Source organism: Hemicordylus capensis, chromosome 6, assembly GCF_027244095.1.
Source record: "Hemicordylus capensis ecotype Gifberg chromosome 6, rHemCap1.1.pri, whole genome shotgun sequence".
Lineage (NCBI taxonomy): Eukaryota > Metazoa > Chordata > Lepidosauria > Squamata > Cordylidae > Hemicordylus > Hemicordylus capensis.
The window spans coordinates 150,533,886-150,550,569 of NC_069662.1; the positions used below are offsets into that span (position 1 = coordinate 150,533,886).

General features: G+C 44.2%; 1 long non-coding RNA gene across 1 annotated transcript in view; it reads left to right on the plus strand.

Annotated features, from left to right (window-relative positions):
• The window catches only part of LOC128332082 (uncharacterized), a 98,984-nt gene extending 82,894 nt beyond the window's left edge, over positions 1-16,090 (plus strand). The window contains exon 3 of the long non-coding RNA XR_008310550.1: positions 12,404-16,090. This is a non-coding gene — a long non-coding RNA (uncharacterized LOC128332082). The remainder of the gene's footprint in view (positions 1-12,403) is intronic.
• Positions 16,091-16,684: the final 594 nt, after the last annotated feature.

Consider the following 16,684-nt stretch of genomic DNA (forward strand, 5'->3'; position numbering starts at 1 on the left):
GAGGAAGAGGGTCTTCCTTGTATGCAGAAGGTCTCGGGTTCAGTTGCCGGCATCGACAGGTAGGAGAAGGTTTTTTGGGGTTTTTTTTATAGGACAAGATTTTTTTATTGAACCAACAAACTACCAAAGCATACAGTACGTTGCCAAAGCACAATTATATACAAATTGGTTGTTTGTACATGATATATCTACAAAAATTTACACACAAGGATTTGGAAACCCACAAGGTTATGAAGTATATGCAGGTAGTACTGTAACTTGGGGGTGGAGGATTACAAGGCACATCAGGTAATTGGGGGGGGGGGGTTTACGTCCAATGTCCATTTCCATAATTTGTCCCATTGCTGTTTAGAAAAGATACTCTTGTCTTTTTGCACATAACCATACAAACTTTTCCAGAAGAGATTTACTGTTTCATCTGCGTGGACCTCTTGGTCGCTTCTTCCCTCCCTATTCCTATGCAGGAGCATTGCATAAATGACATACAGGTTTACTAACCTGATTACGAGAAGGGGAACGTTCCAGTTCCCTAGTATGAGGGCACCCGTTCCATCCCGTTTCCTTGAAGGTTTCTTTCTGGGACCTCGAAAGGAGGTTCTATCGCTCAAACCCGAGGTTAGTTCTTGCCAAGTCTGTTTTTCCAAATCAGGCCACTCTAACAGCTTGCTTACTCCCTGCCACACTCTTTTGGCTACCACACACTCTTTTAAGAAATGTGAGTGGGTTTCCCTGAATGTTTTACCTAGCTCACTAGCTTTCTGTTTGCAGGTGATTTTAGGGCACTCTTGCTGGTCCTCTGGGAGCCATGGCTTAGCCGCATTAAGTGGTAGTACTTGATGGTATAAGCGCCACCTTGTTTCCCATAAATGGAAAGGGACTTTTTTCTCCTTAAAGAGAGCAATAGGGTGATCGGGTTGCAACAAGTACTGTGAAGTGCAGTGTTTGTAGCGTTTACATTCTAAATTAGGTTTTAAGAAACCCACTTCTAGAATCTCTCCATAAATTGTTTTCCTTAGCTGCTTAACTGAGGAGGATCCTTTAAATAGATCCGGTTCAATCTTCCATTTTTAAAGTGTGAATAACAAATCTCTCAAGTAGTCCGGGTGTTCTCTTTTTAATACTTGTGTGATATTACCAATGAAAGATCCTTTCCCCCACCATGCTATGCCCCATGCTGACTTGTGCCAACGCAGAGCGAAAAGCGGGACCCAGTTTTTTTGCAGGAGGTTGGACATATCATGGACATTCACGAAAATCCAGTTTCCAAAATTGTAGGACATGAATTCAATTGCAAAATAGGTTTGCAGGGCAGGTAGGGCTAGGCGTCCCCGCTCAACCTCCTTAAATGCTACCGCACGGGCCAAAGGGAAGGACGCTGTGTGCCATACTAGATGGAAGATCTGGCTTTCAACTCTCCGAAGGAGATCGAGCGGGGGAGGATAGACTACCGCCAGGTTATGCACCGGGGGTATCAGGTAAGTCCGGATGCAAACCGCTTTCTGGTACATGGCAAGGCTCCATTTTTTCCACATGGTGATTTTAAGCATTACTTTTTCTTCCCAATCTGTCCAATTCCCCCCCCCCGACTTTTTCCTTAATCCCATATTCAATCCCCCAAATGTTTACTGTATCTACCCACTTCAGTTTGGACTCTGGGGCCCCTTCGCTTTTACATTCAGAGATGGGTAGGCACGAGAGTTGCTGGCGTCCGAGGTCCAGTTTAACAAATACACTTTTGTCAGCATTTAATTCTGAGCCCGAGATCTTGCCATATTCCCAGAAGAGGTCTAGTATTACAGTGGGGAAAGACTCCTACCTTAAAAACATAGCAGCATAAGAAGCTGCCTTATACTGAGTCAGACCCTTGGTCCATTGAGCTCTGTATTGTCTATACCAGGGATTCTCAGCGTTGGGTCCCCAGACGTTATTGGACTTCAACTCCCATAATCCCCAGGCCCAGTGGCCTTTGGTTGGGGATTATGGGCGTTGAAGTCCAATAACATCTGGGGACCCAACACTGAGAATCCCTGGTCTACACTGACTGGCAGCAGCTCTCCAAAATTTCAGGCAGGAGTCTTTCCCCGCCCTACCTGGAGATGCCGGGGAGTGAAACTTGGATCTCCTACATGGAAAGCAGGTACTCTACCACTGAGTTATCCCCTAAGACAGTGGCTCCCAAACTGGGAGCCTCTAGATGTTGCTGAACTACAACTCCCATCAGCTCCAGCCACAATAAATTGTAGCTGGGCCTGATGGGAGTTGTAGTTCAGCAACATCTGGAGGCTCCCAGTTTGGGAACCACTGCCCTAAGGGGAGTATCTTACAGCAGACAGTGCTCTCATGTAGTCACCCATCCAAATGCAAACCGAAGCAAACCCTGTTTAGCAAAGGGGACAAATCATGCTAGCTATCACAAGACCAACCACCTTAATCCCTGGAGAGGCACTGCCAGGCAATACAGACAATACTGAGCTAGATGGACCAATATTCTGACTCTGCAGAAGGCAGCTTCTCAAGTAACTTGGCTCCAGGCTGCCAGGAAGACCTTGTCTCCGTCTATTGAGCTGGCCACCCTGGGACAAACAATACTACCAAAACATTTCAGTAACTCATTATATCCACGTTTATCAATGCATTTTGAGCATAACATTATGGGAGTTCCAGTTAGGGTTAATACATCTTCACCTGGAAACACATATCCCTTGAATAGCTGTGGCCGCATTCAGCTGTAATGCAGAGATTCCGCTCCCCTGCTCTCCCGTCCAAATATGGAATTAACAGAGTCTCTAGAGCACACTCTCTGCAGCCAGTGAGACTGCAGAGAGGAAGGGAAACTGGCTGTGCAGGCTTCCTTCTTCACTGAAGGCCAGTCCACACAGCCAGTCATGGCCAGAGTTGAGGGAGGAGCTTCCTCCTTCAACTCTGGTTGAAGGGGACGTGGGCTGTGGTTCCACATTTGGACATACCTCAGGCTACGTCCAAGCTCAGGTTGCGGCAACGAAACTCTCTGCAACCCGAGGGTTCAGACTGGAGTTCCAAATCTGAAACCCAGGGTTCATCACTGCACCAAACTCCAGTTGCTTGTATTCACACGTAACACTCACAGAACCTCTGGCCCCTTCAACTGTGGTTCTGCATTACATGCAAATGTGGCCACTGAGTAGATCATCAAGCCATTGCTCTGTCAGACTGTTGCTATCCCTAGGCATTGTACCAGTTCCTACTAGGAGTCCTTTACACTGGCTGCCAATGCCAGACATCCATGAAAGAACACTATTATGACAGAAGCACAAGGAGCTGGTGCTATGAGTACTTCTAGATCAAGATATAAAATCCACAGGTGGATGCCAAACAAAGTTCCATTGTTCGGTTCTTGTAAAGGTGAATTTCTTTTTTCTGGGAAATGACTCCAGGAGGTGACATTATCCAGTAATAACATCGTTCTCATATATGTGTCCACACTCCATATAAGAGCCCCATTCCATGTAAGAGTAGTGTAGTGGTTAAAGTGATGGACTTGGACAGAGACAGATCTTGGTTCAAATTCCCCCCTTAGCCTTAGCTTGCTGAACAACTTTGCGACCTCTCATCCTCTCCTAAACAGGATTGTTGTGAGGGTACAAAGGGAAGGTAAAGCATGTACTCCGCCCTGAGCAAGGCTGAGAGATAAATGCCATAAATAAATTAACTTGTTAATTTATTAACTCCAATAAATGATTCTATTTATTTAGATTATCTTTCTTTCTTATTTATTTATTTATTTAATTGTTCAATTTTTATACTGCCTTTCATAAAGCATCCCAAGGCAGTTTAAAAATATTAAAATACAATAAAACTCCGTTTTAAAAAAAACACATTTAAATCTTTAAAATCAGTTAAATAGTAAAAACCATAAAAGACATACATACACACACACACCCCAACCACCATAAAAAGACAAACAGAAGCAGAGAGCCACAGATACCAAAGAGCAGACATTCCCTGGGAGAGCATTCCAGAGCCTGGGGGCAACAACAGAGAAGGCCCTGTTCCACGTGCACGGCAATTTAGCCTCTCTCAACATTGGCACATGGAGCAAAGGCCCTTCTGACGAACTTGTTGGGCAGGCAGAAACCTTTGGGAACAGGCGGTTCTTCAGGTGTCCAGGGCCCAAACAATTAAGGCCCAGCACCTTGAATTGTATCTGGAAACAAATTGGCAGTCAGTGCAGCTCTCTCAAAATAGGTGTAATATGCTCCAAGCGAGCAGTTCCAGAGAGAACCCTGGCAGCTACATTCGGCACCAACTGAAGTTCCTGAATATTCTTCAAGGGCAGCCTCACATGAAGAGCATTGCGGTAATCTGTAATAGTGGCCACTTTTCTGTCATGCAGGCCTTTGGAGAGCTTGTGTGAAAGAAAAGTGGCATCTAGATAAATTAAAAAGATTAATTACACATTCATTGGGAGAATACATAGACAAAAGTATAGATCTGCAAAAAAAATGTTGCATTATATCCTTGATGTGAAAAGAAAGGTGAATATTGTGAACTTATTGTGTGACTGTGAGCCGGTTCAGATAAACAACCACCCACCAGCCCTTTTACACACAATTAGGCTGGAGACTCGTCGCGAACATTCTCGCTCCTACATCTCTCAAGGAAGTGCTGATGCATTCCCAGCATGTCTTTTTACTCACGTGTAAGGGTTGATGATCCAAATCATTTCTCTACATGTGCTGCAAAACACAGTTTTTGCATGTAGAGTGACGATTTGGATGATCATTCCTCACACATGATTAAAGGTCGTGCCAAGAATGCACCCATTCATGACATCATGGCGGGCACATTCTTGGTGCATTCCTGCCTTAATCATGCCTAGTGAGTGCAGAATCTAAGGGAAAGTGTTGGGGTATGCAAGGACAAGACAGTGGAGTGGAATCAGGGATAGCAATCAACGATACAATCCTCCCCATCTCTGGCAATTTTCAAAAAAACACCTGAAAACCCATCTTTTCGCCCAAGCTTTTTCAGCTTCCTAAATTTTTAGGTTTTAATCTCTGGTTTATTTTTAAATTTTTAAATTGTTTTAAGTTTTTGTATATGTTTTTAACTTGTTTTATGCTATTGTTAACCACCCAGAGATGAAAGTTTGGGGCGGTGTACAAATTTGATACATACATAAATAAAAATAAATAAATAGTTTAATGAAATATTATATACAGAGAGGCAAGTGCAGACTGCTTTTCAGTGGTACTCTTGATGCTGGCTGTTTGTTAGCCCCTCCTCTCCTCCAGGACTGGAATACAAGTAACTAAAGCCCCATTCAAAAGCTGGCCTGGATCCAGGAATGGATTAACCAAAAACACCACAGAATACAATACAAAGCATCTGGGGGGTGATATTCACAATAAAATGCCCTGAAGGGAAAGAGTTAGGTACCTCCTTCCCACTAGCTGGTCTTCCGTTCAGGACCTCGCCTTCCATGCCTGCTTTTCATTTTTGAAAAGTATTGGAGCATCATTACATACAACCCTAACCAAAAACACCACGGTGTGGGGGGGGGGACGTTCATATGAGCTGGCCCTCTGTGTGTCTGTGCACATAGAATGTCTAGCAAATTAACAGATTCAGTGCCCGACTTCCCCCTCTGTTCATCAAGATAGTCCACAAAAACAGAACAGTTTTTATATTATTGGGCGGGATTAATCCCCACATATCAGGATCTTAAATGCGTCAAACCCCTCCTCCCTCAGAAACACAAAATTGTGAGATGGCAGATGGGAAAACGAAGTGTTTTGCCCACTTCCCCCGCTCAGAAGTAGAAGGGAATTGTGACTGTCTTGAGGGAGTATTCTTCAGGCTGGAAAACTCCCGCTCTTTTGGTTCAAGTCCTTCTTCTCCCACCCCTGCTCCTCTTCACTACGTTCCATTAGCTATGCTGGTTGTCTGTTAGGTGCCCTCTGAGTCCACTGAGGTGCATTGGGGCAGTTTTTCTGGGAGAGTTTCTCTCTTAGGCTCTTTTTTTTACCGAATGTATCCTAAGTCTGCTGGATGTCCTACCTCCCTCTCAGCTGCAGGTGTTGGGTTATGCACCCATAACATTTCTAGCTCTTTTGGAAACAGATATAAGATTCACACTTAGGGAAACATTTTGGAACGGTTTGCATGGTAGTGCATGGTAGTAGAATCCCCAAGGTTCAGTATCATAAACTGACCAATTCTTATTTTACCAATACGCCTCCATATAAAATACAAATAGGCTGAGCAGTAAAAGCGATACCTATGAATTTAAACACCTTGGAAAGAATAGTTCTGCTTTATGACGGTATCTTTAGCAAAACGGGAGTCAAAGGTTTACCACATGTTTGTTTATGACTGATCATGCGTTACCATGGCAATGACAAAACCCAGTGAATAGGGCAATAATCAACGCCTTGTAAATACAGATTGAATAAAATAAGATGTAAGTCTAAGTCAGAGAGACTAAAAATAAAAGTATCAGATCAAATGTTTCCTGTAAGCAATATCTCTCCCCTCCCCCCGCCTGCCCTCCAACCAGGCAATATTATACAGTGCTCACCTGCCAACTCTAGTCAGATGGAAATAGCTATGCTTGTTTTATATTATGTGAAAGCTAGCCCTTCATGGATGATTTGCCCACATCAGCAATAGGATCTCTCTATGGGGTTTGTATCTAACCCTTCCTCCACAGACAGAGCTCAGGGCTGCAGACTGATCCTATAGTTTACTCACATTGATTTCAGCAGGATTTACTTCCAAGCAAGTGTGTTCAGGAGACTGCCCACTTTGGCCCTATTTACACAGGCAACATATATCAGTGTGGCTTCTCCCAAGAATCCCAAGAAATAATTGTGGTTTACAAAAGATGCTGAGAATTTTGCATTAGAGATCCTTAGATCCTTAGACGAGAATTAACAGTTTTCCATGGGAAGAGGAAAGGATGGTTAAATTAATTAGACTATGCAAACTTCTAATCCTTGTCCACCACACTAATGGGAGCTTAGAAATATACTCTTCAAGTAATTCCCTCCAAGGGAAACCATGTATCCCAACTCTGTCCTTGAAATGTTGACTTTTGTCAACATTATTCCAGCCCCTTCACAATTATTGCTCTTATTTTGTAATGCTGCAACAAGTTCTTAGCAACTTTTAGATGCAGTTACTGTGAGCATCCAAACACTGAGGCTGTTCTCACACAAAGGGAAAACCAGACGAATGAGGCCAAGCCCAGTCTTGCCCGCGCATGAGAACTGACTGGATCGCGCCTGATCCTAGTGGTGCCTCAGTGGCAAACCCACCAAGCCAGCCACCCTCTAGGGCTCCCTTAGCCCCATTTTTAAAATCACCTGCCAGCCCTGGCTGCTTGCACCGCATACTCACCCACTGCATTATGTGGGTTCTGGAGGCCAGGGAGATGCATCCTGGCCCATGACTCTCCACACTGCCCAAGGAGGTAGCTGCACGTCTGGGCGCATGAACTCCGCGCCTAGACCAACAGCAAGGATTGTCTGTGGGGAAGGTAAGCTTTTTGAGGATTCCTCCCCTGCCAATTCAAGCCCTTTCTCGTGGATTCTCATGGAGAAAGGGCATGCTCCAGCGTCTTGCACAAATTGATGGGTTTTATTGAACCAAGTAAAATACAACCTTTCTTTAATTTTTTAAAAATTTATTTATTTATTTAACATATTTGTATAGTGCCCAAAATGCAAGTCTCTGGGCAGCTTACAACAAACAATAAAAACGACAAATAAAAAGGGTAAAACATTACAACAATTTAAAATTTAAATTGCCCTGAGCCATTTTGGAAGGGCGGTATACAAATCAAATTAATAATAATAATAATAATAATAATAATAATAATAATAATAATAAATGTAAAACAATGTTAAAACTATTTAGTTTTAGATGAGCTGGTGGCAACTGCAGATGAACCTCTCCTGATGATCTCAATGGGCAGTGTGGCTCATAACAAAGAAGACGTTCTCCTAAATACTCAGGGCCTAAGCTGTTTAGGGCTTTATCGGTTATTTTTATAGGTTATTTATATATTTTTCACTTAATATTTTAGTTGTGTCTTTTTTACCACCTTGTGTTTAAATTTTTTGCTGTAAACCACCTTGGGAGTGCTTTAATGAAAGGCGGTATATAAATTTAACAATATAAATAAATAAATAAATAAATAAATAAATAACCAAGAGCATATATTTTGCCCGGAACCTTATCAGCAGCCAGGGCAGATCTTTTAAGATAGGAGTGATATGGTCTCGCTGAGATGACCCAGAGATCAACTTGGCTGCCACATTCTAGACCAACTACAGTTTCTGGACTATGCACAAAGGCAGCCCCACCTAGACTGCATTCCAGTAGTCAAGTCTGGAGGTGACTAGCAGATGTACTACTGTTCTGAGGTCATTTATATAATGAAACGGACACAACTGGCATATCAGCTGAAGCTGATAGAAGGCACCTCTGGCCACTGCCTCAACCTGGGACACCAGGGAGAGGTTTGTGTCCAGAAACACCCACAAATTGCATACCTGTTCCTTCTGGGGAAGTGTGACCCCATCCAGAACAGGCAGATCAAACTCATCTTCTGAGTTCCAACCCCACACAATAAGTATCTCCATCTTATCTGGAATCAGTCTCAGTTTGTTATCTCTCATCCAGCCCATCACCACTTCCAGGCAGGCATTTAGGGAGGTTATGCCTTCTCCTGATGTTGACATGGAGAAAAACATTTGGGTGTCATCCACATACTGATAACACCCTGCACCAAATCTCCTGATGATCCCTCCCAGTGGTTTCATGTAGATGTTAAACAACATCTGAGACAATATGGAGCCCTGAGGGACACCATACTGAAGTTCAGATTTCGAAGAACGACTGTCCCTGAGGGACACCATCTGGAATCTGCCCGAGAGGTAGGAGTGGAACCACTGCAAAGCAGTGTCTCCCACGCACAACCCCTTCAGACACTCCAGAAGGATACTATCGAAAATAGTATCGAAAGCCACCGAGAGGTCCAAAAAGACCAACAGAATCACACTTCCTCTGTCAATTCCCAGTTGGAGAACATCCATCAGGCTGACCAAGGCAGGCTGACCAAGGCAGTCTCCACCCCAAAGCCCACCTGAAAGCCAGTTTGAAATGGGTCTAGATTAGATAATTAGTTTCATCCAAGTCTGCCTGGATTTGGGAGGCCACCACCTTTTCAATTACCTTATCCAACCTTGGAAGGTTGGCGACAGGGCTATAGTTGCTTAACTCTGAGGGATCCAACACAGGCTTCTTCAAAAGAGGTCTAATTAGGGCATCCTGCCCTCCCTCAGAGAAGCATTTATAATCTCTACTAGGCCTTCTACAACCACCTCCCTGCCAGATAGTATAAGCCATGTCAGAGAAGGGTCAAGAGAACAGGTGGTAGACCACAGCACTCCAAGCAGCTTGTCCACAAATGAAAGCAGAGAGTTAGGTTCACCATTCTGGCTTGTAGAGAAAGAGATTGAGAGCAAGATATAAACGTGCTGGATTGACTCCATATTCTGGCACATTAAAAATATCACAAAGCTTGGAGCAGACTGCCAAATGTTAAATAAATCATCTCTCAACACCAACCAGAACAATTGCATAACCACATGGAGGCCAATTCTACTTTCTTCTGTGTGGCTGGGTTCACACCATCAGAAGGATTGTGTGAACCCGGATTGTGAGAACCAGGAGGAGAGCTGGTCCTGTGGTAGCAAGCATGACTTGTCCCTTTAGATAAGCAGGGTCTGCCCTGGTTGCATATGAATGGGAGACTAGAAGTGTGAGCACCTTAAGAGATTCCCCTCAGGGGATGGAGCCACTCTGGGAAGAGCAGAAGGTTCCAAGTTCCCTCCCTGGCAGCTTCTCCAAGATAGGGCTGAGAGAGATTCCTGCCTGCAGCCTTGGAGAAGCAGCTGCCAGTCTGTGTAGACAATACTGAGCTAGATAGACCAATGGTCTGACTCAGTATATGGCAGCTTCCTATGTTCCTATGCAAGGATCCCAGTTAAAAGTGAGTCCTGTGTAGCTGATTGTGAGAACCCAGTATTTCAGGGCAATCCTAGTTTTCCTTTTCTGGTTAACCAGCATTTAACAAGGATAGATGGTCAAGACGGAACTGGTTTGACAAGGTTTGCTGTGAATTCTGGATTTTCACGAACAGCTCCACAAAGCTCACTAATCCTGATTTTTTTAAAAAACCAGGATTCTTGTGATTGTGTGAATTACCCAGGCAGTATTTGAGCCCTCAGATATGTAAGTCTTTTGAAATGTGGGATGAGTCTGTGGATAGTGACCTCCCAATTCACCACTTGACTGTAGCATCTCATACACCATATTATCAAGATTATCCAGAGATGCTCACTGCCATAGCTGTTTATAATGAACCTACCTTTATTACTGAGACTTCAGAATTGTCCAAAGATCATGGAGTTCAATTTAATTAAATCATGGATAAGAGCAGAGAGAAAATGCCTCGCAGTTTTCATTTTTGATAATTCTGGAAGAGTTGCAAAATTGACAAAGGCAAAAAAGAGACAGAACAGGGAAGAGCAACAACAATAACTATGAGGGACAAGGGACTGACTTTAATGAGGGGAGGCAAAACTAAATATCCATAATTTGGCTGAGCTACTCAAAGGACATATTATATGGAGAGGCAAATAGCTGAAGGACATAAGCCACCAAGGAAAGGGATTATTTCGTTGAGCACTAGGGGGACGTAACGAGGAATAAATGAAGGAAATAAAGATGGGAGATCTGTGATCTGAATAGCAGTAATAACTAGTCCATTAGGCAGTAAGAATTTCCCCAGGGAGGCACCATGGCAGAAACTTCATTGTCTCAGACATCTAAACCTAGAAAGACGAAATCTCAGCACCAGAAAATATATTCCTAAAGGAAAGTTGACGAAAGGCAAAAGCAGATACTCTGTGACTAATTCCTTGCTTAAGAGGGGTCTATTCTTAAATGTTTTTCTGCCCTGGAAGCAATAAGCTGCAAGCATTTCCCACAGATCAGTCTGTGTGTGTATGTATGTATGCAGATGACACTAAACTATTTATGGTAGTGAAATCCATAACAGAGTGTGAGGAATTCCAAAAGGATCTCTCCAAACGGGAGAGAGAGAGTGGGCAACAAAATGGCAAATGCGGTTCAAGGTAAGCAAGTGTAAAGTGATGCATATTGGGGCATTTTGGCAGGCAATTCTGATGGCTCATAATCCTCCCGCATCTCCTAATCCATGGATTAAGGAATAATCTTTCTTCCTCTCTTCCTCTCTTCCCTGTGTGTAGACTGATGCTCTAATCACACCACCACAATGGCTTAGTGTCATGACACAGCACCTTCCAGGCAGGACCAATCCAGATGTAGATTAGAAGAGGGCCCCATCACCATTTCTGGCACCAAGAGCGATCAAGAGGGAGTCAGCAGGCACAGATAACTTCTCCAAAACCTGCAACTGGGAAGAAGGCCCAGTTGAGGCTGCAGATTTAAAAAATCTGACTCACTGAGCTTGAGAGTCTTCAAATCACTCTTAGGGACTGTGTGCATGGTTTCAGTGGCTGAATCAGGGCCAAATCAAAGCAGGCTGGTTCAGCTCAGTTAACCCCTAACTGAAACATCATCTAGCTTGGTTGAATCAGGTTGAATTGGACCTGACTCAGTGTGCTTCAATTTGGCCCCAGTTCAGCCCCTCCCTCTACCCATTCCTCACCTCAACCCCTTGAAATACCGGGCATGGGCAGGACACGGCAGACTCGCTTCCTTTTCTTTTACTCTAGGCAGTGAGGGAGCAATGGCTGCCACACGTTCATTTTTAAAATGGCTTTTGGCAGGATTAATTTTTTAAAAAAACTTTCCTGCAATCCTGAAAGTTGCAAGGTACAAAACCACAGTTTTTCCAGGGGCTTCAGCAATTGCAGCAGCCTCTCAAAAGACTTTGATTTTCAACATAACCTGAGCCTTTCCCAGGACTGCAGGGGGGGGGGGGAACAATTAAAACTCTGAGGGTTTAAACAAAACTTTTGCTGCAGCTGCTGTGCCCTTGCTGCCAGGAGTGGAATAAAGGGAGACTAGACTGTCTCTTCCTGCCCATGCCTGGTAAATAAAAGGGTTGGGGGAGTTGCAAGGTGAGTGAAGACTCAAAGTGAATCAGATTGGTACCCCAGAGCATCAAATTGAATTTGGAGTCCCTCTGAAGTGGTGAGTTAGGACCCCCCGCCAATCAATGTGCTGCTGCTTTGCATAGCCTTATTGGGGACTCAAGGATCAGAGATGGCTACAAGTTGAAGCAGAATCCCAGACTGACAGGCAAGAGCATGAGCAGGAACATTTCTCTTAAGTATGTGTTTCATGGTCCTCTATCTTTCCACAGAAAGGACACTGGCACTCAAGCCAGCATTGAGGCCACATCCTATGACCTGGAAGACCTTGCCATACACCCAAGAAGTATGAAGACTAGTTCATTTTATTTATTCATAATATTTGCATCTTCACCCTCCAGTACGGTCTCTCTAAAAAGAGGGATTTTGAAGTGCTGTGGTTGCTTAGTGCCACGAAAGCAAATCCCAGATCGGATGGTGGAGTGCCCATCTGGCAGCATGTGGCTTCCCATCCCCGAACCTTACTTGGTAAACTGTGTTCCTGATCAGAGTCCTGCTGATGCTCTAGGAAAGGATAACGAAGCAGGCCCAGCTGCTCACTTGATGCCTAGCTGTTGCTGGTGCAACTTCTCATCTTGCTTAGACCCCAGGAACTTCTGCTGGACAGCTCCCTTGCTAGTTAGACATAGACACCTTGGCCCCTGACCTGCTGGACAGCTTGCCATTAAGACAGCAATGGAGGCAGGAATGGGTCACTCATGAAGGGCGCAAGAAGAAGTGGCACAAGAGCACCCCAAGTGAACGTCGTCTTTGCCATGAGCCCCACTGCTTGTAGATCGTCTGGAGAAGTTCGTCTGTGGTTTGTCGGCTACTCAGGAACTTGCCAAGTCGTTTGGCGGCTACTCGGGAACAGGCCTCCTCCATTGCTGCCCCTGGACTTTGAAATGCACTCCCTGTTGAAATAAGAGCCTCTCCATCTCTGGCAACTTTTAAAAAGGCACCGAAGACACATTTATTCACCCTGGCTTTTAATTAGATATATGGTTTTAATTTTTAATATTGGGTTTTAAATGTTTTAAATGATTTTAATTGTTAATTGATTTAATGTTTTTAATGGTCTTAATTGTAAAGCGCCCAGAGATGCACGTTTTGGGCGGTATAGATATATTTTAAATAAATAAACTAATTAAAGTAAGTGCTGCTCCCTTATTATGTATAAGGCCTGTGTGAAGCTTTGGCCCAAAGCCAAATATTCTGCACAGCCCACTTGGCACTGTGTGGAGGTGACTGTTCCCACCTTGCAATGCTACACTGAGCCCAATGCCAGTGGGTCTCCTTTAATGGAAACAGAGCCCTCTCAAGCCCCAGCCCCACCAACATGTGGAGTGCTTTTCCCCACTTCTGCCTATGAAAAAAGCTCTGGGGAGGATGACTCTTCCCAGCAGTCCATGAACCCCTTCCAAGATGGTCCTCTGTTTCTCTTAAAAGGTCCCTCCCCAGCTCTGTAAAAAGTGCCATGCTGCATGGAGGTCAGCGCAGTAGGAAATGGTTCTTACTTTGCAGGGTCTTTGCTAGAGGGGCTCCAATAGAAAAATAACGAAGATCATTGCCCCATGGCAGAGGTGGGCAACTTTGGCTTTCCAACTGTTGCTGAACTACAACTCCCATCATCCTTGTTGTAGCAAGCATGAGCTAAGCAGGTTCCACCCTGGTTGCATAAGAATGGGAGACTTGATGTGTGAGCACTGTAAGATATTCCCCACAGGGGGTGGAGCCGCTCAGGGAAGAGCATCTAGGTTTCAAGTTCCCTCCGTGGCATCTCCAAGATAGGGCTGAGAGAGACTCCTGCCTGCAACCTGTTGGGAATTCTCTCTGGTAAGAGATACACTTCTAATATAGCAGAGTGCACAGAGGCAAAACACAGCGGAGTCTGCCCAGGCATGTGTGTTTGCTGAGAGCAAAAGAAACTTGGAGCCAGTTCATAGTTTCAAATCAATATAAGGAGTCTTTATTGGAGAACTCCATTCTAGATAGGAAAGTGGAGAGATAGGATCTCTAATCTTGCTAGTTAGCTGGATGCAGAGAGATGCTGTCCACATCTCTGCACACATGGTGCAGAGAGAGAGGCGAACATGTGTGTTAGGGAGAAGAAGAAGGAATAAAGAGAGAGAGGCAGGCAGGCAGGAAGTCCCTGAGAGTAGCAATCTACATATCAAAGAGATAGTGTCAAAGCAGTAGAGAGAAGGGATGACCAATGTCTTGACCCCTCTAGCCCTCTGACTCACTAATCTGTCCCCCTCTGTCATTGAGGCATGAGGCAGGCGCAGAGTCCTTCACTTCCAACACCCCCTCTCAGAAGAAACCTCTGCCAGTCTGTGTTGACAATACTGAGCTAGATGGACCAATGGTCTCACTCAGTAAGCGGCAGCTCCCTATGTTTGTATCCCCAGCTGCAATTTACTGTGGCTGGAGATGATGGGAGTTGTAGTTCAGCAACAGCTAAAAAACCAAGCTTGCCTTCTCCTGCTCTATGGGGTTGTTTTTGAAACGCTCCATCCCTGAAGTTGCTGCTGACATGCATGTATGGACCAGGTTTCTGAGACTACACAGAGTGCAAATGCAAAGCAAAGGTGAATCACGTCTCAGGACACTCCCCCCCCCACCCGCCGCCACTTTGCATGCAATTCTAAGGTGCTGATCTAGGGTTTTTATAATTTAAACGGGTATTTTTTTGCTGCTGACTGAGTAATTAAAATCTGTTGTTAACTCCATGTGTTTTTTAAAAGGAAACTAGGTTCACCCTGAAGGCTGTTTATAATTATTTATAATCGCATAAAGCAACACAAAGCCCAATGCTTGATGCGTTGTTGCATGCAAAATGAAAAGCTCGTTGTTAGTACAATATTGAGAATAAGATTTAAATTACAAAAACTGTAAGCAAACCAGGCACTCTAAAGGACTCTGTAACCACCAGCTATTTCTCCTGGGAGGCGGTGCTGATATTTCCATATATTGAAAGTGAAATGTATGAACTGTAGCTAATCACCAGCCTGCATCTAGGGCAAAAAATTCTGGTGTCCATATCAGTCCTGGGGAGCAGGAATTACTGTGTCCTCAGCAGTGCCACTCCTATCTCTCTGACTTCCAGGATGAAATGAGTTTCAAAAAGGGTGAAAAATACTTCTAGGAACATGAAAAACAAGGGATAAATACTAGGAAATGAAATGCTGGGTTTTCGTTCCCGGTCAGGAAACCTAAGAATGTAAGAGCTGCCTTGATGGGTCACACCATAGTCCAGCATTCTGTGATTGTCTTCCTTAGCATCTAGCACTCGGGGGTAGAGTGCCTCTCTACATGGAAGTTCCATATTGATATCCTGGTTGATGTTTGTTGGGCCTGTCCCTCAAGAATGTATTTATTCTCTTTTTAAAAATGAACAAACCATCAATGCTATTGGCCATCTTGTTAGCCACATCATACAATACTTTCCCCTGAAGATCTGGCCCACATTATGAAAAGGGTGATGTTCTTAGAGTGTGTTCATTGCGATATTTTTCAGGGATGTTCTGACACCCTCCTGTGTTGGACTAGATGTCCTCCACGGACCCTCCCAGCTCTGCCCCCAGCTAACTGTTAAATGTTTTACTTGTTGATGGTTTTATGTTGTTTTTATAGTTTCTGATTCTAACTGTTAATTGATTTTGGTTGTTTTTATTTTAATGTAAAGCGCCCTGAGCCATTTTTGGAAGGGTGGTATAGAAATCAATCAAATAAATAAATAAATAAGCAAACAGATACCTTTTTAAAGTGGTGATTCTCTTTATTTAGCAGGGGGAGAGCAACTGGCCACATTCAGCCCCAGCACAGCATCCCTCCAGTGGCTGTTGCTGGTGTCTATCTTATGTTTCTTTTTTAGATTGTGAGTCCTTTGGGGCAGGGTGCCATTTTATTTATTTGTTTATATCTATGTACACCACTTAGGGAACTTTTGTTGAAATGCAGTATATAAATATTCATTGTACTTGTCATATATTTGTGAAAGTCCCTTGATTCTAAACAATAAAAGCCCTGAAAACAAGCAGATCCCATTACATAGGTACATAGGAAGCTGCATCATACCGAATCAGACCCTTGGTCCATCTAACTCAGTATTGTTTATGCAGACTGGCAGCGGCTTCTCCAAGGTTACAGGCAAGAAAGTCTCTCAGCCCTATCTTGGAGTTTGTTGGTTCAATAAAAAGATCTTGTCCTATCTTGGAGATGCTGCCAGGGAGGGAAATTAGAACCTTCAGCAAGCACGCAAGCAAGCAGAAGCTCTTCCCAGAGTGGCACATCCCCTAAGGGTTGCCGGTTCGAATCCCTGCTGGTATGTTTCCCAGACTATGGGAAACATCTATATTGGGCAGCAGAGATATAGGAAGGTGCTGAAAGGCATCATCTCATAATGTGCGGGAGATGGCAATGGCCGACCCCTCCTGTATTCTACCAAAGACAACCACAGGGCTCTGTGGGCACCAGGAGTCAACACCGACTCGGCGGCACACTTTACCTTA